Here is a 24,684-nt window from a genome sequence, read left to right on the forward strand (position 1 = left end):
TGTTGGTCTCCTATGTACAAATACGATCAAAATTCAACTATGTGATCCCAAACAGTGAATCTATCTCTATTTCGTGGTACAGCAAAGAACACGAACTCCATTTCCTTGACAAATTTGTCCGAAAGATCCACGCATGTGTTTGATATGAAGCCTGATTTCCGATATTTTCCCTAATATTTTTGTTTTTTTATTGTTCCATATTCCACATTTCAACAAATACGTAAAACATAAACATCACAATTATACAAAAGCATGGATGAATTGTCAAGTACAGCTTATAAGACAATAAAACATGTGAAATATGAGGAATCTACATAGAAGCATTGCTTGTAGGGTGTAGATTCCCAGATGCGGATGTGAGATTAATTCTTACTTGGTATCTGTAATTGAAGTAATGACAATTTGTGAACTGGAGAAATATAAACGTCGAAAAAGAAAAAAAAAAAGAAAAAACAGAGAAAACAATGTCCGCGGCACAAGACTTCTTGAGAGTTGCGTGATCACCCGAGCGGGGTACAAGTCAGATGCAGTGTCCAATAGCAGAGATACCAAATGTGTACAAATGAAGTTCAGGAGACAATACAGAAATCACGAGTGAGGCACATGTTACATAATCAATAATGTTAGTAATGCGAAGTATGAACAGAGAATGTCGAGGAGGATTGAAGAATAGCTATAGATATGAATTCAGAAAAACTAGTTTTAAGTTTATGCTTAAATGAATTAAGAGACTGAGATTTAATGATACTCTATCCAACCCATTCCAAAATTTAGGTCCTGTAGTGGTTATTGTTTTTAAAGCAGATACGGTCCGTACAGGAAAAATATGAAAAGAATCTTTTTGTCTAGTAGGGTAAGAATGAACTTCAGTATTTTTGACAAACATATCAGGGAGACCACCTGAGTTTAACTGATACATAAATGACCCGATATTGAAATGATATAAATCCTGGATCTAAAGTGTTCTACTGGAAAAGAATAAGACATTAGTGTGTTCCACAAATGTGGCGAAGTTATTATCCGTATAGCTCTTTTCTGTATCAATAATAAAGAATACAGTTGTACAGCAGTTTCCCCATGCCAGGGTTCCATACCCTATATAAAGCAAAAAAAAGAAAAAAAAAAAAGAAAAAGAGTAGAATACAATGAATGGAGAACATGTTTAGGAAAATACTGTTTTAACTTATACATAACATCTACATTTTTTGATAATAGTTTACGCAAAAAAATCAACATGCATTTTCCATGTCAACTTACAATCAATATAAAGACCAAGAATTTTTTTTATGTTCCACCTGGTTCAATTCCACGTCGTTTACAGCCAACTTGCCCGGCAAAATATTGATTATATTGTTAAAAACCATGAATTTTGTATTGGTCAAATTCAATGACAATTCATTAGCTTAAATTCTCTTAGATACTGATTTTAATTCAGTATTAATGGTATTCAGTAAAACATGAGGGTTTCGATTTGAATAAAAAATGCTGGTGTCATCGGCAAAAAGTAGAAAATAGAACAGAGAGGACGAACAGCGAAAGTCATTCATATAAAGAAGAAACAGTAAAGGACCTATTGGGATCCTTGCGGTACTCCACAAGTTATAGGCTGTGAACTGGACACATGGCCATTCAAACTAACAAATTGAGTTCTTCCAGTAAGGTAACTTCTAAACCACTCCAAGGCCCTTCCACGAATCCCATAGTGTTGTAATTAGCACAATGATATTTCATGGTTGATTGTGTCAACGAAAGATACCTACTGTGTGACACTTGGCATCTATTGCTTTAATAATTTTATCTATCATTAGTAAAATAGCATGAATTATGGAATGCTTTTTATGAAATCCAAATTGATTTTTATCTATTGCATTAAAGTCGTTTAAGAATTGGAATACACGTGTATACACAATCTTTTCAAGTAATTTAGAAAAAGAAGTTGATAACGATATTGGTCGATGATTTCCCAGTTCATCCTCTCGGCCCTTCTTGTATATCGGGATAACTTTAGTGATTTTCATTCTAGTAGGCACTACACCTTTCATTAATGACAAATTGAATATGGGCGAGAGGTACAACAATCTCATGTACAACATAAGAGGATAATTAGAAATTCCATCATAACCAGTATTATTTGCAATGTCAACAATTCCGGATTCTAATACAGGCATATAGAACAAAGATTGATTATTGCGATGACTTAGATACGTAGAATACGCGGTCGTTTCCGGAATAGCATCAGCTAAATTAGATCCAACGTTCACAAAATGTGAATTAAACACTTCAGAGATTTCGTTATCATCTCTTGACCCGATATCATTTAAACAAATAATAAGGATATCCGATTTTCTTCTGAAAAACATTATTAATAACTTTAATATTTACTTTTAGCAGCATCAGTTTCTTGAGACTTGAATACACAAAAGAGCTTATTTTTCCTATTGATAGACCTCAACAAAGATTTCAATATCCATGGGGATCGTGGTATCTTTTTACGATTTGATCTAGATTGTGATCTTATTGGAAAATGAAAAGAGAAAAGAGGGGCGATCAGATCAACAAACTTATCATATGCGTCATTAGGCTCACTCGCATTAACAACCACTGACCAATCAATATTTAACAGGCTTTCCTTAAATCTTATACTGTTTTGTTCAGACATAACACGAGATGTAGAATTCATTTCCCAAGTTGCAGGCTGAAAACGATTTAGTATAGAATAATGGACTGGAAGCAAACACTGGGACATGATCAGACATATCCGAAACTATTATACCTTGATCAGTTGGATAATCAATATTAGTAAATTGGATAAGTTGGATAATGAATATTAGTAAATATATTATCATATTATCATTTTTCATATAACATGAAAAATATAGCTCCATATTCTTACATAGACTATCCATAGAAGTGCCATTCTCAATGGTTTTTTATATGAAATATATAACATAATGTGTGTGAAAGAAATCAACCTTAAGGCGGACGTCACTCTCTATATACGTTTCCTTTTAATCAAGCTTTTGGCCAGTCTTGGTCTTCATCAGAATTTACCAAAAGGACACATTACAATAATGTCTAAATGGCATAATAGACCGCTATTATCTAGGTGCAATATCATGCAATGCAATGCCAAATACTTTCATGAACTTGTGATAACAATATAATTCTTTTGGAATGATAACGATAAACAACTTTGTTCGAATGATTCGAATACTTCAACAGGGATATGCAATCTAACATCATCTCGTCAACAGAAATGCGTTGTATAGTATACAGAAGTAAATAAATCTATTGGAAACAAAACAATGCAATATGATGTTACAAATGAATAGTAATTAATCGAATGTTGCAAAGTAAATTTGAGTTGATAGGTGTCTTGAGTTGAAGTCATTTTTTTTTCTCCTTTCCGTTTAATTTCTTCTTCTGTTTGTTGGTTTATGCACTCGGCCTTCGCTAAAGTATCAGAATGATATTTGGAGAACAAATCACGAGCAAGTTTCGACTCAGTGCGCGGAAAACGTTCCCAAGAAATTCCACCTTTTACTTGTTTTTATTCACCACTAAATTAAAAACGGCACCCGGTGTTGACGACGCTTCCGAACACCCGCGCCTGTTTGCCGATTGTTTATTTATTTTTTTTTTGGCAATTCCATTTAGCATGCGAATGATATGCGAAGGATACGAATGTCCAAATAAGGCAAAGTCTGGTATTCTTATTTTAGTCTACAAAAGATTGCTAAACCGGCGCGATGATTCGGAATCGTCCACTGTTCTCGAAGTTGTCTTGAAAGCCTCGTCATATGCGCACGACCTTCGCAAGACGATGGATGTTCGCAAAATGCTCCTGAAAACCCCAAAACCTGATCATCATGAGCCCATGGAAGATCTCCAGGAGACAATATCACTCAGTTATTTTAAGCACTTCAATGTCTTCCGACGCAGTATACTGGATGCGGCCGCCTTAAACTTTTTGTTACTGCAGAGAAAGATGAATGGCATAGCTGCTGGGTAAACGGGCGTGAAGAAACCGTAGAAGTATAAAACCGTGCGGAAGCGACCAACGTAGTAATTTGTCGGAGTAAGATTGGCTAGGGCGCACATCTTCAATATCGTCGGCATGACGAGAACAACGTACATGGATACCATCATCTTCAAGATCCGTACTTCACTCTCTCCAAGATGATATTTAAAGTGAGGTCGGATGCTCCTCGCGAGGATCGGCCGTAATCTCCTGGACAACTTGCTGTGGAACGATCCCCTGCCCTCAGTGATTGCTGGTTCTGCGCCAGAAAAAGACGGTTGGTCGTTGGTTACCAACCATCCACTGTGGGAAGTCCCTACCCTTCCCGAAGAGGATGATGCTACATCCTTGAGAGTGGTCAGTTCTGCAACCTCCAGTCCGTTAGCGCCCGAGACGCAGAAAGGCTCCTGGTGGTGACTGCCGTGCTCCTTGCTTTCTCCAGCGCTTGGTCCAACTCTGCGACTTTGTATTCGCCTGCGATTCTTGCCGATGGCTCGCAGAGTTAGTGCATGCGTTACAGGGATAACTATTATGGGCAGGTGCGTGAGGCCGAATGCAACATTGTTTAGGACCGAATAAACTTTAATCGTGAGCTGATCATTAAGGAGTTTCTTGGGGCAGGCGACTAGCATCCAGATGGGTGCAGTATTGATCGCAGCTCCGGCCATGATCCCGATCATGATTTTCGCCAGTGTGCTCCGACGGACGCAGCACATCCTGAAAGTTGTGTGAGGCCTGGTGAGCAGAAGCCAGCGATTGATTCCGACCAAACAAAGGCTGTACATTGATATCACATTCACAGTCTGCAGGAAGGCGGAAGCCGACATGCCCGGTCTAAAGTCGTCGTATAAGAAAGCAATGCCGTAAAACCCGTTCACAAAGAACGATGCGAGCAGATTCATGACAGAAGTATGGACCATGAGGACGTTCATGGAATGAGCTCTAAGCGGTCGATGGGTAATGAATGCCAGGAAAACCAAGCCGTTCCCTATCGTTCCACACACCACCATTGTTATGAAATACACGAATGCACCCGTGCGGATGTAAACCAGGTCTGGTAGGGTGTGGTCGTAAAGCTGGTACTTGTATCTCATCTCCGACCCGGTACTCAGAAGAGTATTTGTAGCGTTTTCCATTGTACTCAGAAAATAAGGAATGTGCAAGAGTTGTTTTACTCTGCGATCAATTCTGAATCCCTCGTAGCAGACTTTACTACATCAACCTGGGAAGCCACCATCGAAGTAGTTAAAGAGTAGCTAAAGTTTCCGGCTGCAAGTAGCGCTGACTCAGAAATTGCACGTCTATCGTCGACGCTTCGAGAGAAGAAATACATTTTTCAACCAAAATAATCCTCCTGTAAAGAGAGAAGGCACCCCTCTACTCTTGATAAAAGTGATAAAAGTGATTAAAGTGACAGACAACCTCGGCATCATTCATGATTATAGTCATATCTGAGATGGTGTCATTTTCGGCAGTGTTTGTAAAGATTGCCGTTCCAGTGTAATGGACCGATGATGCTCATGCTTTGTGGAAATGTAATCTGTCATATTCAGCTATGTCATGATTGATACAACCAATAACCAGCCAGAGATGATCACCCTGTCCTCTCTCTCTCTCTCTCTCTCTCTCCATCTATCTATACAGGGTGGCCCAAAAAGAACGGAACGCATAAGATTTTTAATTGTAGCAATATTTTTCCTCATATGTAATCATTTCGCATACTATTAGAAAGGCCATTCTTTTTCCAAAAGAATGACACCAAGTTCTTTAATTTTGGTTAATGCATCATTGTTATAGGACCATTTTTGTTAAACCTTGCAATTTTCAAAATGTGATCATTTTGCACTCTCAGAGACACCGAAATTAGCGAGAATTCGGCCTGCCATAGAAGCAGTAACGTTCACATTGTGTGGAATGTGGATGTCAATGTCCGTTACCATTGTGAATGAGTCGACCTGACAACAGTAACACTGTCCGCCCCACATTCCGCACATTGCGAACGCTACTGGTTCTACGGTAAGCCGAATTCTCACTGGTTTCTGTATCTCTGAGAGTGCAAAATGATCACATTTTGAAAATTGCAAGGGTCGACAAAAATGGGCCTAAAATCATAATGCATTAACTGAAATTAAAGAGCTTTGTGTCATTCTATTGGAAAAAGAATGGCCTTTTTAATAGTATGCAACATGATGACATATTTGCAACGATATTGCTGAAATTAAAGATCTTAGGCGTTCCGTTCTTTTTGGGCCACCCTGTATATCTATCTCTCAGTACTTTTTTTGTAATTACAATATATCTTTTCGCGCTGGATATTGCAGCACTTATTGAGGGGCTTGGAAACACTGTCAGTTACTGTAGTTTGAAAGATTATCATTTTACGCTGATGATATCAAAAACCCATAACCTGCGCTCATCTATCAATATCTTCCTTTTCGCTCACTCCTATACTAACTCTCTGGTTTCCTGAGAAAGCTTATTCTCATGTTAAGCTTATCTTATTCTATACACAACCCTTACAACTCATGAGGAAAAGACGGCGCGCTCTCATTTCCGGGCGAGATTGACAACTCATTTCAAACAGTATTACCCCCTCCCCACTATTATCTATTTTTTCCCCTAGGGAACGCAATATGCACTATTAAATGCTCTTCGGGTGTGGCATTGTCAGCGGGAACGTTATCGCAAGAGCCTTATCAATGTTGTAATCCAAACTCAAATACACACACACACACACACACACGAAGAAAGGTAGCGCATACATTTCAGTGGTTCAAGTCAGTCAGCAGACTCTGCCGTAGGTTAGATAAATTGAGGAGGCATTAGGCCTGTTGACATATATAAACCCTTCAAAAAAGTTTGGAAATTTGAGTTTGATCAATCATTTCTCATTTTTCCTTAGAAATGATTTATTTGTGCTTAGTACCACATAAAGATTGTTTAATTCTCTTTAAAATGATACCATACATTACTTGTTCTGATTATCATATACACGAAGGTGCAGTTCTTACAAATATGAGGTAAAGTCAGAATGTAAAAGCTGCAAAATGGCCCAATTTGTGACGTCCCTAATGGAGTTTCCTCGTTATGAGTGAGTTCCCCATTGTTTCTTCCGTGTTCATTTACTGTTTGTTTGTTTGTTTATTTTATTTATTCACGGTTAAAAAACACATACAGAGTGTGCCCGCATTCAGCTAATAGCTGTTTTTCAGCGAGGTCGTGATATACATTAAAACAATAGATAAGAACAATGAAATACAATTAAACAAAACATAAACAAGATTGAACACATTTACAGTATTGAAAGAAAGAAAAATACAAGGAAAAAAAAAACCAAGAAAAAGAAACCGTAGTAACCATGTAGTGACATAAGAGGACATAGGTTAATATTCAATATCTACATGATGAAAGAAGAGAGCCGATATTTTCAATTTTACAGATCTCTTTACCAAAAAATTTCAAATCTGTTATAAGTCTGAGATTGTTGGGCAATGTATTAAAAAGCTTTGATGCATGATATAATGGGCTAAGTTGAAGAAAATTTGTGTGAGGTCTTGGAAGAGCAATTTGTGAGTTAGCATGACGAAGGGCATAGCCAACATCACTATTGAATTCGATCAATGAAGATAAAACAGGTGGGCCGAGATTATGAAGTAAGTTAAACAGATTAACCAAAGCCTGTTTGACCCAGTATTCTTTCAGCTGATCAATCTTGAGGGTTTCAAAGAGAGCTTCAGTGTGAAATCTACTATTCACTCCAAGTACAGATCTTAAACATCTATTTTGTAAAATCTGCAGCTGTTTTAACCGAGTTTGTCGACCATTCATCCAAATAGTGCTGCAGTAAGTGAAGTGAGGCTGGATTAAGGTTTTGTAAAGTATTAACGCTATCTTTTCATCAGTGAACTGTCTTATTCGCTTTAAAGCAAAATACATCTTTAAAACCTTTTTCTTCACATTGTTAATTTGTGGAATCCATGAGAGATTACAATCCAGCAAGACCCCAAGATATTTGCATTCCATGACTCTAAATAATTTTTTGTTATTTAGACGAATATCAACATTACAGAAACGACTCAAGTTTGACTTTGAACCGATTAACATAAACTGACATTTGTCAACATTGAGCAGCAATTCATTATTTGAAAACCATGTCATAGCGGATTTCAGATCCTCATTGATTACTTTCTCTAAAGTAATCAGCATTTTTATGGAGTGAAACCTGTATGCGTTCAACCAAACAGATAAACAAACAAACAAACAAACACACACACACACACACACACACACACAAACACAAACGATCATGACTCAAAACATTTTATTTCACAGAACCTCGCCACTTTAATCACAACATAGACATAAAGAAGTGAAATGGCATGTAATGGTCTTGATTTTATTGGAGTTTTCATCTTTGTCTTCATTTTGTCGCTATTTTGTCTTTACTTTAGGTTTACTTTGTCTTTATATTGTCAATGAATATGATCGGGACTCAGTATCTGGTGGACGACCCAAGTGCTTGCACCACCGCCTGGCACCGTGTCCTCATGTTGTTGATTAGCTTCGTGATTCGCTGCTGAGGAATGGCGTTCCACTCGTCAACCTGTATCTGACGGAGTCCTGCCAATTGTCGTTGCATTTGTGACCCTCTTCCCCACAGCTCGGCCAAGTTGAGCCCGAAGATGTTCTATGGGGTTGAGGTCGGGGCTGCGTGCAGGCTAGTCAATTCTAGTGATGTCCTCTCTATTGAGAAAGCTGCGCACAAGTCTCGCTCTATGTGGTCTTGCGTTGTCATCTTTTTGAAGCATCTCAGCTTCAATTTGCCCTATGGCGCGGGATTTTTTTTAACATTGTTTATACGTGGCATAATGTACAACCATAAAACTTGATGAGCTATCAAATTGCCTGGCATGGCACAACTGAAAACTTGAATGTGAAGTTAAGATGTCTATTCAAATTTGCCTTCATGGCTGACCAGTTGAGAACACAAAAGAACATGTTCTCTATTTACTCTTCACGACCATTCTCATTCATAAGGACCGTTCTTGTTCATTTTGCAACTTTTCAATGCAGACCTTATCAGACACTTTTGAGTACAGCCCTTTACTTGACAGCATAGTCTTAACAACGGCGTAGCCAGGATATGATCTTGGGGGGGGGGGGGGGGTTAGTCTGCGAGGGAGCGAAGCGACCAAGCCCGAGCGAGCGGAACGAGCGAGGGAGGGGGGTGTGGGAGGGGGTTCCCCCCTCCCAGGGTAAGAACTTTTTGCATTTTGATGTTGTAAATGGTGCGATTTAAGATGCATGTTTTTGCGCGTTTTATCGAATTGAAACAGTCCCACTTGTTTAAGGTAGCAATATATTTTCACGTCGATTATCATTTAACAATTTGGCTATGGTTATATGGTATCATTTAAATAAATGTCTTGTATTAATTTTTACACTGAATATCCTGAACACGACTGAACCCGAGCGAGCGGAGCAAGCGGGGGGAGGGTGTGGGAGGGGGGTGTCCCCCCTCCCATGGTGAGAACTTTTTGCATTTTGATGTTGTAAATGGGGCAATTTCTTTATCGACGTGAAACAGTCCCTCTTGTTTAAGGTAGCAGTATAATTATTTTGATGTAGATTATTAGTGAACAAATTTCCTATAAGATGGTATGATTTAAATACCCATCATGTATTAATTCTTTTTAATGAATATCATGAACGCGTCTGAACTCGAGCGAGCGGACCCGAGCGAGCGAGGGGAGGGGAGGGTATGGGAGGGGGTGTCCCCCTCCCACGGTGAGATCTTTTTGCATTTTAATGTTGCAAATGGTGCATTTTGATGCATGTTTTTGCGTGTTTTAACTAGTTGACACAGTCCCACTTGTTTAAAGGTTGCAGTATATTCTAGTGTAGATTGTTATTGCACAATTTGCCTGTAATATACGTGTATATAAAATGGTATCATTTAAATAAAATTTTTGTATTAATTCTTACTCTGAATATCATGAACGCGACTGAGCCCGAGCGAGAGGAGCGAGCGAGGGGGAAGAGGAAGGGTGTGGGATTGGGGTGTCCCACCGCGACGGTGAGAACTTTCTGCATTTTGATGTTGCAAATGGTGCAATTTGATGCATGTTTTTGCGTGTTTTTAAAGAGTTGAAACAGTCACGCTTGTTTAAGGTTGCAGTATATTCTAGTGTGGATTATTATTGCACAATTTGCCTATAATATATATAAAATGGTATCATTTAGATAAACTTTTTGTATCAATTCTTACTCTGAATATCATAAACGCGACTGAGCCCGGGCGAGCGGAGCGAGCTAGGGGAAGGGGAGGGTTTGGGAGGGGGGGGGGGGTGTCCCCCTCCCATTTGTTGGAATATCTGGACATTTTTCAATCAGAAGAGAAGTGTAGCAAGTCTGTGGAAGGAGATTCTGTATAATTTTCTGATTGCAGTTAAACGTTTTGGTGCACACATTTTGTGTCATATTTTTCATTTTCAAAGTGCAGCCACAGTCTACTTCTATGCATGGGGGGGGGGGTGGGGGCGAGCAGGGAGAAGGTGTGGGCGAGTGTTATCTCCAACCTTTTGCCTTTTTAAGGTTGAAATTGAGATATTTCGTATACGCATATTTGATGGAATATATGGAAAACCATTAAAAAAAAAACTTGATGTATGTGTGGGGGGGGGGGGGAGACTGAGGTACGAAAGGGTCGATTAGAAGGGGAAATTCCCCTTGTACATGAGGGAACTTTGAGTTCTCGGAATATAAGTTATAAGTCATGTGCACTCAGAATTATTCATAAGTAAAGCTAAAAAATTTACTAAGGCTAGGGAAAGAGGCACAGAGGGGGAGGGTTTGGGAGGGGTATCCCCCTCCCAAGCACGAGAGATTTTGCATATTTTGAATTGAAATTCAACGATCTGGTGCACACTTTAAATGAAATATTCAAAAAATTATGATCTTATTTGATGGAAGGTTGAAAAAGGCGACCGCCCCCATCGCCCCCCCCCCCCCGCTACACCAGTGAGTCATAATGAGTGAGATGGAAGTACATGTAGAATTTAAATCCAACAGCGAAGTTCCAAAGACTGAACTATCTCTGTGCAATTATTATTGCTTCAGCACAAAACAAGAACATCATTTAGAGAGGCATTGTTTTCATTTCATGTATTTCCACAACTTGCACAACTGGTTTTTAAAAAAGAAAAAAAGAATGAACAATACAGGACAACATGTCAATCATATGCAATACAGAGTGTGGAGGAAGAAGCATAAGGTCCACACAATGTGGATTATGCAACGGTCTAGTGATTTCGTGTTCATCAGATTCAATCTTCTTCTGCTTCCATTAAGGACAACAAAGCAAAGTTCATAATCAAAAACTATGACAAGCCTGCGCGGTGCCACCACTTTATATAATGTAATCGAGTATAGGCCTTTCTACCAAATTCAATGTATATTTTAGTGAATCCTTTAAAATGTGAACATGAAAATGCTTAACAACGCAATGAAATCTAAACATCCACCAAATGGCAAAACGGGCGTTCCAACGTCAATAAAGGTGAATGCATTTTTTGTTGTACCCAAAAATGTTTGATATCCAACCACACTTAACAAACATGCAGTCTGATAGATTTCGAATTACTTAATTCGCTTCTGGTGATTCAAGTTTCAAACTATGGTACCAGCCACTTTTAAAAATTTCCTCGACCTTAAACTCGGAATATTTTTTCAATTAAATTGTAATTCTAAATCAATAAATTTAGTTACTGCTATTACATTTTGACGTTGTATGATTTAAAGTAATGATTGTATATATACTGTAGTCTGTACTTTTCGAAAATACTTCCTTAACATGCCAACGGGAGAAGACGCCAAAATTCTGAAGGGCTCAGTATCTAAATCGCTTAAAACTATATTTTTATCGGTCTTTTTGTGTGCAGAATTTGGTGTTTTTAGACCAAACTATGCATGCAATATTGTTTCACTCTGCCACGGGAATAGCTTTATCTTTCAGCTCGCAGAGAGACGAAATAGACGTCTGTTTTGTTTTTATAGGGTACATAGATACAATGAAACAGAACGTAGATTTCTTTCCCAACTGCTTCCAACACGCCTTTTTGTTGTTATTTTTTAACTCTGCCTCCATTTTAAGGCTGATAAACAGTATCTATAAACCTGCCCATGTATTCAAGTTTGACCGTGACCGTGGCGGCCAGTCATGATTATACGGCTTGCCCACAGATATAATAAGAGCGTAACAAAAGAGAGGAAATGAAATTATCTTCAACATGGAAGCTCAAACTTTTGTTGCGGATGCATGATGGATGAAACAACTACTCTTTATCTACCGCCCACTCAAGTGAAAGTGCTATGAGAACAACAACAATATGAGGCTGAATGCGGCAACGAGTACATCGAAGACAGCGCTGTCGACCCACGTTTACCAAACGGGTAGTTTGCAAATGAACGCTTCGATAGTGTACGTTAACTCCAAAGTGGGTATACAGGCCAGATCGTTCCAGGTGTGTCCCCAGTCCGCGCAGAAGGAGATACAGTCTTGCTCGCCCTGATAGCTGTTCGGCTGTCCGGGTGCCCAGTTAAGGTAGTCAAGGGGTGAGCCGTCGCTCCAGGTGAATGTATTTTCCGTGACCCTGTCGTGCAATCCGATCCAGACCCTGGTCTTAGTGGACACCTGCGAGAGAAACCACAAGCAAACATCAATACATGCAGGCTCAGTGCAGGGGAACGAGGAAAAGCAAATGCCCAGCTAACATTTGGACGTTTTCTGAACGTTCTTGAAACGTTCCAAGTTCGTTATTTGAACGTTTTGTCAAAACGTTTTCAAAACATCTTTTTGTGGAAGGTTTTCGACGTATTTAAAACGTTTCAGATGGACGTTATAAAAACGTTTTGTTAACGTTTAGAAAACCGATAAAAAACCTTTTGGAACTTTTAAGGACCTGCAGAAAAATTTTTGGACGTTGTAGACGTCAGTAAAGCCTTTTAAGAATATTCAAAACGTTATGTGGACGTTCCGCTGACGTCTAGAAAACCTTTAAAAAACCGTTTTGAACGTTTAAAAAAAGTTTTAAGAACGTTTAAAAAGTCTTATGAACCGTTCCAGAACATTTAGAGAACCTTTCATATCCATCTAGAAAGTTCAAAAAACCTTTCAAGAACGTCTAATGTTTATTTTTATTGGGTATCAAAAGAGAAAATTATAGTTATGAGATTATACAGGCACAATCTAGGATTAATGTGCCCTAATCCTCATCCTATTGACCGATTCGGGTTCGTTGAGGGCAGCAGACATTTTACGGCACAGGGCGCAGCCATAGTGGGTGTATCGGTGTGTATCAGCCGACCCCCCCCCCCCCCCCCCCTTGCTCTCCCCCACCCCCGGGCAAAATGTTTATCACGCACTTGTAACAACGGTTCGCGCACTAGCAAGCATTCGCGCACTCAGTACGAGACGCCCATTGGCTAACGCAGTTTTTCATTCTGCGCGCGTGCTAATGTAGGGAGAGGGGTGGGGGAGTGCGGAGGGGGGTGGGGTCGGATGATACACCCAGTATGGCGCTGCCCATGCCAAAAATACACATAGCGCGTCACAGAATCGGTCAATATAATCCTATCCTAAACTGTTCCTATTGTCCTACCACCTATACCTATACTACATCTTATTCCCAATTGAGAAATGTGTATCACATTCTTTATATACCAGCAAAATGTTTTATAAAATGGGTTCAAGAATGTAGCCAATAGGAAGCGCTGAAATGAGACACACCTCCTTCCTTTACTTCAGTACAACTGCACTGCCTGTAATCCTATGGTAGATTGCCGATCGTCTGTGCGCGCGGCGGCTCCTTTGATGAATTGCATGCATACGCGTACGCGCTGTCAATCCTGTAAACAACTTCTAGTTCGGGCTGCGCTGCCGGCCGGCCGGCCTGTCTTCCCTTGTGCATAACATATGTGGCGTACGTACGTATACTGTACTATACACTTTGTACAGTACAGTAGACCAAGCGTTATGGGACCGGACGCGTACATGGAGTCACTTTGAAGAGCAAATCCAACGATTTAGCAGGTTAATTCTCACGCCGTTTTCAGAGTATGTTGTCTAGTAGGCCTATATGAGGAGTCTATATCAAGTCTTTAAGGTAAAGGGTGCATATTCTATGTAAAATAAGTAAGTTTTCATGCGGGAACTTAAGTGTCCGGAAACCCAACCCCCCATTATACTTATACTGTATGTGCGGGACTTCCGCGAGTGCGACGTGCGTAAATGTTTGGGACGAACATCTTCGGACGTCTTGACCCACAAAGGTACGTGAAAAACGCTGAAAAATGATGTTAGTTTTCGAATTTTCGACCCATTTTATAAAACAAATGATGCACAGGATTATTTCGTGGCGTTAGTGTAGGCGTAGCTCACTCTCGGGTATTTACAATGTAGTGCAACATGCACTCGGCTTCGCCTCGTGCATGTTTCACAATTGTAAATACCCTCGAGTGCACTACGCCTACACTAACGCACTCTATCCTGTGCATCATTTGTATAGTAATGCATGAAGACATGGTTACTTAGAATAACACACGCACCTTAATTAGCATATTAACATATGAAAATACCTCTTCATAACACAATTTGAAATTGTGAATAACTGAACAATAATGTATAGGTAAGTTTATTTTTAACACAGACAGTTTGAACCCATCATAAATCTTTAAATTTCAATGTCTTTCATCTATTTCTACTAGTTTTCAAGTCATATTTGCATATTAGAATATTCATAAATACGCATGAATATTCATTATAAAGAGACTAATGACGAACACGTAGCGGACCAAATAAAAACGTTTTTAAAACGTTTAATAAAGACAAAGTCGACGTAGCAGACCTAATAAAAACTTTTTGTGGATGTTTATAAGGACGAAGACGTAGCAGACCTAATAAAAACTTTGTGTGGATGTTTATAAGGACGAAGACGTAGCAGACATAATAAAAACCTAACGTCCATTGACATTTTAAAACGGTTTCCAAAAACACCTGTGCTTTGCGGTAAATGCTAAGTCCCAACTTTGACGTTGTATGCAAGTTTTAAAAACGTCCATTTTATACGAAGACGTACGGAACCTCAAAAAAAAAAAAAAACGTTGAGGAAACGTTCTGAAAATGTTATGTGTTTGCTGGGTGTGTAGAGCTACATTTAATTTACTTTTTAATGCCATTGGCGCTTTCACCAATAGGTGTATGTGAACGACTTCAAATTTTGTAATGAAATGCACAGGGCTGAATTAATTATTTTGTACTTATTATACTAACTCAACATTTTCGTAATGAGTGCTTAAGAAGTGCAGAATTTGTTTCTCTTTATTGAAATTGCAATTAAAAGATCACCAAATATGTTTTTATCAATACATTACTCTCCTCCGATGCAATCGCTAAAGAGCGGATATACGATAAAAAGTAGGCCTCCGCGGAAATGTCGGAAAACCGAATGCCCACACAGCAATATTGTGCTTAACAATCAGAGTATAGTTTACATTTAATACACAGAAGCAAGCATTGACGGTTTTCACTAAAAGGTGTCGTTTGGCGTGAGTACTGTATAGGATCTGAAACCCTATATAACAAATATGCTGCTCAAGATTTCATGTCAACAGTAAATGGGGTCTAGGTGTGTTTCTCTCTCTCTCTAAAAAAAAAAAAAAAAATGTTGTTTTTAATCGCTCCCTGTAATTTCTTCGTTTGTTCGTGATTTGTTATGACTTGCTTCATTTAAGTTTACAACTACTCCATTGTAAGTCGAGCTCACCCGCTTGTTCCGGAGCGTTTCGTAGAGAGACACAATGAAGTCCGTTTCCTCCTGTGAGTGAATAGAGAGGAGATGGCCCAGTTGAGGTGCACCGTCTCTTTCGTTACATGGAACAGCGAAAGAGCGGCAGTGCAGCTCCGCTTCGTACCACGTTGTGTTCTCCACCGAGAAGTATCTGAGAGGAAAATAAGGCGAATCAAATCGAAGTATAATTTTGTAAAGTTGCACACCACGCTCAGCTTGGCGTTGAGGAAAAGAGCAAAAACATGAATAGGAATGAATGAAAGATGTTTCATCACAGTCAGACTCGAGAGAGGTTTGGAATCTTCGAATTTTCATGCTTTCGGAAATTGGTTTCAACACCACTGCTCACAAAATGTGATTAAATTGGCAGTGTTAACACTGTCTTAACTTCATTGAAATCCAACTGAACTGAACACATTGCATCTTTCTAAAAGTTGTATTTCGACTTGGAATCAAGAAAGCTTAATAATCGTCCTTCACATCAAACTATTGTACTTTGGAGTCTTAGAATAATCTAATAACAGTGACTGTATTGTAAAGAAAGAAGTATCATCGATTAACTATTGCTTGATCATTGGCGAATTTCGTTATATGTGGGTGACAGCATTTTTTTCTTCTTCTTCAACTTGTTAGGAGAGCAGTGAGAGAATGACAACAGCTATAGCGTCTCTTCATAATGCGTGTAGGATTAGATGGGAATTCATGGGAATCTTATTAACACTCTGTAACTTTCATAAGTTCACTATGTTAAATGTCCACTGGATGAAACCACTGAAGTGGAACTTTCCCCACCTCCCAGGTTGAAGCCAGTTAATTGTCAATATCGGCTATATAGGTGAATGAGTACCCACAGTAGAATAATTGTACCAGATTTGGCAGTTCAGTGTCAATGTACGGGCATGAACTGTTCAAAGCAAACAGTCATATAAAACATCAGACTATGTATAGGCAGACCGAATGCCGCATAGCCAAATTATATCCAAGTTGCTAGATCAGAGATCCAGTAGGAAAAATCACATTTCGAATATTGATCTCAAATGTTCACAATGTTAAAGGAGACCTCCGAATGATTTTCATATTTTTGCATTTAAACAACTATAAATTAGTTATACTGAACATGCTGAAGACAGAGTTTCAGAATTTGTGATCATTGGGATGAAGAATAAGAATGGTTTGAAAATTTAGAACAAATTGCAATGAACAAAATTGATGACATGGCATAGTCACCATAAGAATGCATGAGTTGGGGCTCAAGGAAGCAGAACAAAAGAAGAAGGCATGCATAGATTATACGCAGGGGAACTCGCAAGCAAGCGGTATTGTAATGGAATTACACTGCTACATTTCTGAATGTGAACCTCGTATGTCATCATCCTTGCTCATGCAGTGTAATTTGTTTCAGGTTTTTCAAAGTATTGTTTCTATGCTCAAGAATCACAGTAAATTCCACATATCTATACATGGAGTTGTCGATTTATGTACTACATGATGTCAAATTATGAAAATCGTTATAGAGCTAACATGAAAAGCATAAAGCCATTATTTGACAATCTTATATACATTATTTGTATTGTGTGAAATTGATATAAATTAAACATATCATAGAATGGACATAGATACATCAAACACCAAACTACATGATGTCACGAAACTCTGTTTCAATTCAGCCGTAAATGCACATAAAAGATATATTAAAAAAAAACTTCCATGAACTTTATAATTCATGAATGTGACTTTCCTAAACGTATTTTTCATACGACTAAACAGAATTTTCTGGTGATAAGTTATTAATTTTTCTTTTTTGTTTTAAAAAATGCAAAAAAAAAAATATTTTTCAAGGAAATTTTTAACTCTATCATAAGTCATAAAAACAATTTTACCATACAAAAATGCCATTCTTATACTTTTGCCATTGATTTGTTGCAAACAATATATACTCATTAAATTTTAGAATTAGGATTAACTGCTTGAATTCATTATTAAGGCTGCACAAACCCTTGAAAAATAAACAAAGATTTGTCCTATTCTCACAGAATTACCTACAAACTTTAGTCGTTTAGAGTGTGTCCAACCTGACATTCATGACAATGCGTACTAAAAGGGGGAATATAATATATTCTCCGTAATTCTGCAGCCAAAATGAAGAATGGTTTGATGACCAAAATGTAGGGTTTACCTAAAATCAGAGTTTGTACTGTAATGTCTCCATTGTAGAACACTGACAGTGATCAATCAATGTCAGAAAAGATACAACACGAAACCAATTCTCTCCGGACCCTCATGTTTGATTCCATGTTCCTTGAAAACAAAATATCCCACCCTGTACAATCCAATTAATTCCACTTGCCAGAGACTAGGACTATTTTCACCGTCTCTATTCATCTCACTCTTTTTGTGTGTGTTTTCATTTTGCCCAATATTTTGGAATTTTCTCGATAACAGAAAAGAAGAGGTTTTAGGTTTTAATACTTGACTTTCATATAATTTGTGCTTTGTACTTACTCTTGGCAGTTGCTTGGCAGCAAGTGAATATTACAGACAACAGGACGGTATGGTATAGGCCTATAGGCCTATATTAAAATTTTATGCAACAAAACTTATTGAAATCACCTAATTAAGCCTGCATGCTGGGTAGTGTCATATCTGTGTTTACAAAGTATGATGAAATTGAGGAAAATTGATGTTAGTGAAAAGCAATGCCATACACAGAATAAAAGTCAAATCAAATCAAATCAAATCAAATCAACTCAAATTAAATCAAATCAAATCAAATCAAATCAATGTTTATTCTGATCACCACTCACCAGTAGCAATGCCCCTGGAATGCGGTCCACAACGGTGGGCAGCCACAACCACCGGCCTGGGTGCCTTGCAGCGCTGCCAGTGCAAACCCGAAAAAAACCAAGGGGTAGAGCCTCACGAATACAGAAAACATTCTGCCGAGTTCCTCGTATCTGATAGGTCAACACAAACACCAAGCTACTCCTTGGCTACACTAACTGTGGCAAGTCCAGCGCTTGATCTTTATAAGGTGAGTGCTAGTGATAATCCCTACAGATACATGGTGTAATGTTCTGCGGAACCTCTATGTCTGTTTTGATCATCAGTCGGTTTGTTTTTCTTAGTCTGTCGTGTGTGGTTCATGTTTGCAGGAAGAGCGCCGACCGCTTCGGGAGAAATGAACTTCATCGTATTTACACAAACTATATTCTGATTTCCAGCTACATCCTGTCTTGATACCACGTAGGCCTATGGATCATGCTGGTTCATGTTTGCAGGAAGAGCGCCGACCGCTTCGGGAGAAATGAACTTCATCGTATTTACACAAACTATATTCTGATTTCCAGCTACATCCTGTCTTGATACCACGTAGGGCTATTGATTATGCTGACTGATTCTTTGATCGCGTATTCTTTATGCGTGACATTATATTCAAATACATTTCAACATATATTTTAAGTAATTCATAATCCACTTGTTACTCAAATGAATAAAATTATCGATAACAGAAAAAGAGCAGAACTCCAGAAATTGGTTTGTTCTTCAAATACCAGTGTAAACTGCTGGTATTGACACCATGATCACATGGTTATTATGCTCATTTCTGGAGTTGTGATGCGTGTAGATACACACACACACACACACACACACACACACGCATACACATCTATATATAATTACAAATGAAGAGTTTGTTCGCAAAAACCGATAAGTCCATTTTTGACGATTTTGAAGTACGGTCTCTGTCATAAAGTACAAAATAATACCTTTTAAATGATATATTGGTCACTACATAGAAAAGTACATTTTTGAAGTTATGGTCAAAAGAAGTTAAACATTTCTTGTCATTCTCTTTATTTTTCTTGACGTTTAATCGCAAATATCTCCATTTGGCAAATATGGACTTGTCGGTTTGTGCAAACAAACTCTTCAAGTGTATGATGTAACGAGATTCGGAGAATCGGATTCAGTTTTTGCTATAGATTACAACTTCTGAAATCGATTGTACCTTAAGCAGAGAAAAGGTTATTCCTATTCAAAGGGTCGTTTCAAGGAGCTTATATATGCGTTATTATGACTTTAAATATTTAATGCTAATACATAGCTAAGTTAGGATCATTTTGATATCTGCACCTGTTTCGGTCGATGGTACATGTTGTTTGTTGGTAACCATACACGAGAAATATGCTTAAAATTTATAATTGTTGCGTCATAGGTGAACCAAAGAGCGTGTTATAAACTAAGAGGGTGCACTCGCGCTATTTTACACGTAAAAATGTGTAGTACGCTATGGAGCCCAACGGCAGCCATTTTAGGAAGCAAACCGCTGGCTTATCGCGAGCGTACGTGACTTATAAGGCTGGGTTCACATAGTATACGGTATATGGTATTCGCTATTCGCTATTAGCTATTCGCTATTCTCTATACGCTATACGGGCATGGCGGGTCACAGAAGGTAGCACACGCGTGTCCTACATTCTTTTGCCGCCAATTCCTGAAGTTAATTTCTGTAAAAAAAAAAAAAATAACAAAACTCATTGATATTCGAAAATAAACTCTTTTAGGACTATTTGACTTAAAGAAGAGAAATCACCTCTGCAAATTATTGAAATTCTAAATACAACTTTGAATGATTTTTTAATGGAGTTAGTTCAGCCAGTCGATTGACATGGGGTTATACACACTAAATATTAAATTTTATCTATTTCTTTTGGGGGGATGTTGGGGAGGGGATTGGGGAGGGAGAATGTAAGTCGAAATACTGTATATGTTTGCAAATATTTGTTTTAACATTTCAAACATGTATCAGCCTAATTGATTTTATCAGTTATTCATTAATTACGTCATTTTTATGGGGGGGGGGGGTAGCTCAATTCTACTACCCCATCCCAGCTCTGTGAACTCACAGCAAAAGTAAAATAATAAAGAAATTATTTTATAAACAATATTTTTTGGATTAAATCGATTTTCACATTATTTGTAACTTATCATAAGAATGACTATAGTAATCAATAATAAATATTCCAAGAAAATGAGTACCAAGAAATCCTATAATTTGTTACTTACCTTATCTAACCAAAGCACACATTCAAAACACCAGCTGCCTCACCCGAACAGGATGATATACGCTGCACGAAAGTCGAACAAGCACAATTCCCACTATACTGTATAATACGCAGCTATACGGCATTTTCGAATAGTGCCCTCTTGTGACCCGGTATAATCCTATTGTTCGATTCAAGCTATTCGCGTGCCCTCGAAAACGTGCACCGTATACCCGATTAGTGTCCTCCTATGTGAACCCAGCCTAAGGAGTGAATTCTGCCTCCCTTCACTTTCTCCATTTTAAGGGGGCAAACAGCAGTATTAGTCGGGTACCTAAGGGGGGGTCACCATGCATCCCCCCAGGACTCCTCGAAACTTACATTTTCAGGATCCTCATGACATACCAAAACATAATCAAGATGTTAATAGGAACGAAAAGTGGCTGTTCTAGGTGAAATTTAATGTATTCTATTGTTTTTCATAATTTCTTATGTATTTCTTTGTTTTTCAACTTTTTCAACTTTTGTTTTTTCTTTGTTTTTCTATTGGAAATTGTCACTGACCACTTTTCTACCATAATTAGCACAAAACTAATCAATGAAAGTGATTAATTGTAAAAATAATCAGGTTTTCATGACTTTCATGACAGAGCACCTGTTTTCCATAGGAAATGTACACAAAAGCACAATATTGTGCCCGTTTTGGGACGACATTCCGTTACAAAAATGGGCGTGACTTCGCAAAAGTATGCGGGGAAGTTGCAAATTTGGTCTCGAAAGTTGCGTGAGACTTGAACAAAACAAAGTCAAGTAAGTTTTGAGGAGTCCTGGGGGGGGGGGGTGCACAGTGACCCCCCCCCCCCCTTAGGTACCCTACTGTGTAAGCCCTACATGTAAGCACATATATATTACATACATACATAAGGACGGGGGGGGGGGATCCGCCCCCCCCCCCCTCGAAGTTTCGCGCTATAAATCGGTCCCGAGGCTTCTTGACTTTGTTTGGTCAAGTCTCGCACAACTTTTGAGACCAAATTTGCAACTTCCCCGCATACTTTTGCGAAGTCACGCCCATTTTTGTAACGGAATGTCGTCCCAAAACGGGCACAATATTGTGCTTTTGTGTACATTTCCTATGGAAAACAGGTGCTCTGTCATGAAAGTCATGAAAACCTGATTATTTTTACAATTAATCACTTTCATTGATTAGTTTTGTGCTAATTATGGTAAAAAAGTGGTCAGTGACAATTTCCAATAGAAAAACAAAGAAAAAACAAAAGTTGAAAAAGTTGAAAAACAATAGAATACATTAAATTTCACCTAGAACAGCCACTTTTCGTTCCTGTTAACATCTTGATTATGTTTTGGTATGTCATGAGGATCCTGAAAATGTAAGTTTCGAAGAGTCCTGGGGGGATGCATGGTGACCCCCCTTAGGTACCCGACTATATAGCTTTTTTTAAGATCTAAAAATTTTCATTTAGAAGAATCATATATCCCCCAAAAGGAAAACAATGAAGAAATGCCCATTATTTTCAAATCTGTAGTCCCTCAAAGTTCGAGCTGAAACGCCTTTCTGCCTCCCTCGGCTCCCCTTCCCCTTCTTTTCCTCTCTTTTGCCCCTGCTCTCTTGGCCTTTTACACCTTTGGGAGGGTGGGGGGGGGCAGACGCACTTGTTCCCTGGATTTTTTGTTTTTATTTCTGAGAATCGTCCTCCTGTATTTTCAAACTTTAATATTCTTATGTTTCTTTCATTTAAGCACTATATTGATAGAGCTTGTATCTGCAATGCGAACATGTTCAAAATATTACAAAATTTTGATTGAAAATTCTCAATTATTCCACCACACTATGCGTCACTACATCGTTGAATTTTAAATCTGAAAATGCATGGGCTCCCTCCCCGGCCCTTTCGGTCCACCTCTTACACATTGAAGAAAGGATCATAAAACCATTATTGGCTCAGAATACATTTATATACACAGGCCCTAGATTCTGGAATTCATTAAGTTGCGAAATAAAAAAATTATCCTCCTTTGTATTCTTTTAAGCGGAAGTTGAAATCCTTTCTGTTAAACCCTCTCTGACGTTTCGTTTTTATTAACCAAGTCCCAACAACCACAGGGTTCATCATCCAACCATCAATCAATGAATCTCTGAATTCATTATAATGAAACAGCCATTATAATCTCTGCACGGCTGTATGCAGCCACCAGCTGTTTGAAGCACCTCTTCAATTCCCTTTTCAATTCCCTCTTTCGTTTCCTTGATCAGCGTGTAGGCATTCTCTTTCTTTCTTTCTTCCTTCCTTCCTTCCTTCCTTCCATTTTCCATTCATTCTGTCTAGTCGGGTCATGTTGCTGTGTGTCTCCTATTTTTGTTCCGTCTTGTCTTAAATTATACTTGTGCTAAGCATATGCAAATAAGTATTTCGTTAGATTTTTCTTGAGTGGTTCACAATCTACAAGCTTACTTTTTGGTGGATCTCTCAGTCCTTTTTTTTTTTCAACTGAAACATAACCTTGTATTATTTTGCGTATACATGCATATATATGTAACTTTATTATTGTATCACTTGATATCATTTGCAAGTTGAATGTACAGTATACGATTGTGATATGATTCCTAATTTATACTGTGTTGTGTTCTGTTGGAAAAAGGAGAAGAATGAAATAAAATGAAATGAAATGAAAAACAATGATCCTGGATGAAGAGATCGCGAATGATAATTAGCCATTCACATTTTCCCTATATTTTCTCAATTTTTATTAAAAATTGCAAATATTCCACCAAAAGCTCCCTCGTGTGGGAGGGAGATATCCTGTAATTTACCCCCCCCCCCCCCCGACCGACAACTTGGATCAAGAGGTGACAGACACCGGCGTATAGCCAAGGGTGGGTGGGGGAGGGGGCAATGGGGCGATGGGGCGATGGGGGCGGTCGCCACCCCACCCCCCCCCCCCCAACCCCACCCCGACTTGGACCGGGGATTTCGAAGGCGGAAAAAATATAAGATTGCGCGTATACTGTGTGCATGTGCATGAAGCGGGTCTCTTTCTCAATCTTTTATCAAGTAAGATCATAATTTTTTTCAATATTTCACTCAAATCATGTACCAGATCGTTGAATTTCAATTCTAAAATTGCAAAATCTCTCTTGCTTCCCCTCCGAAACCCTCCCCCTCTGTGCCCCTTTCCCTATAGCCTTAGTACATTTCTCAGATTTACAAAAATTCTAAATAATTATTCTGAGTGCACAAGACGTATCACTTATATTCCGAAAACTCTAAAGTCCCTCATGTACAAGGGGTAGGCCCTATATCCCTTTTAATCAACCCTTTTACTTTAAACAGGCAAAAGCTCCCTCGTACGAGAAGGGTGGGTGGGGATAGCACTCTCGCACGCTTTTTCTCTGCTCGCCCCTCCCCCTCCCTATGCATACAAAATATAGACTATGGCTACACTTTGAACATAGACAGTTTTTTAAATATGCCACAAAATGTGTGCACCAAAAAGTTTAAGTGCAATAAGGAAATACGGAATCCCCCTCGTGTAGGAGGGGACATGGGGCTTATTCCCTCCCACATCCTCCTGCTTTGTCTCCTTCCACAGACTTGCTACACTTCTCTGATTGATAAATCTCCACATAAATCATTCCAACAGAATTGTGTGCGCCAGATTGTTAGATTTCGGGTCTAAAATTAGAAAAAAAATCCCTCTTATATGGGAGAGGTATATCTTTGATTTTGATTTGATTTTGATTTATTGGTTT

At 38.7% G+C, this 24,684-nt stretch overlaps 1 pseudogene; it reads right to left on the reverse strand.

Annotated features, from left to right (window-relative positions):
• Positions 1–12,461: 12,461 nt before the first annotated feature.
• On the reverse strand, positions 12,462–18,802 carry LOC139734751 (echinoidin-like; annotated as a pseudogene).
• Between the last annotated feature and the right edge of the window lie 5,882 nt (positions 18,803–24,684).

The sequence above is a fragment of the Diadema antillarum genome, unplaced genomic scaffold (genome assembly GCF_040938485.1).
Source record: "Diadema antillarum isolate AM-2024a unplaced genomic scaffold, OU_Dant_1.0 seq00000546_RagTag, whole genome shotgun sequence".
NCBI classification, from domain to species: domain Eukaryota; kingdom Metazoa; phylum Echinodermata; class Echinoidea; order Diadematoida; family Diadematidae; genus Diadema; species Diadema antillarum.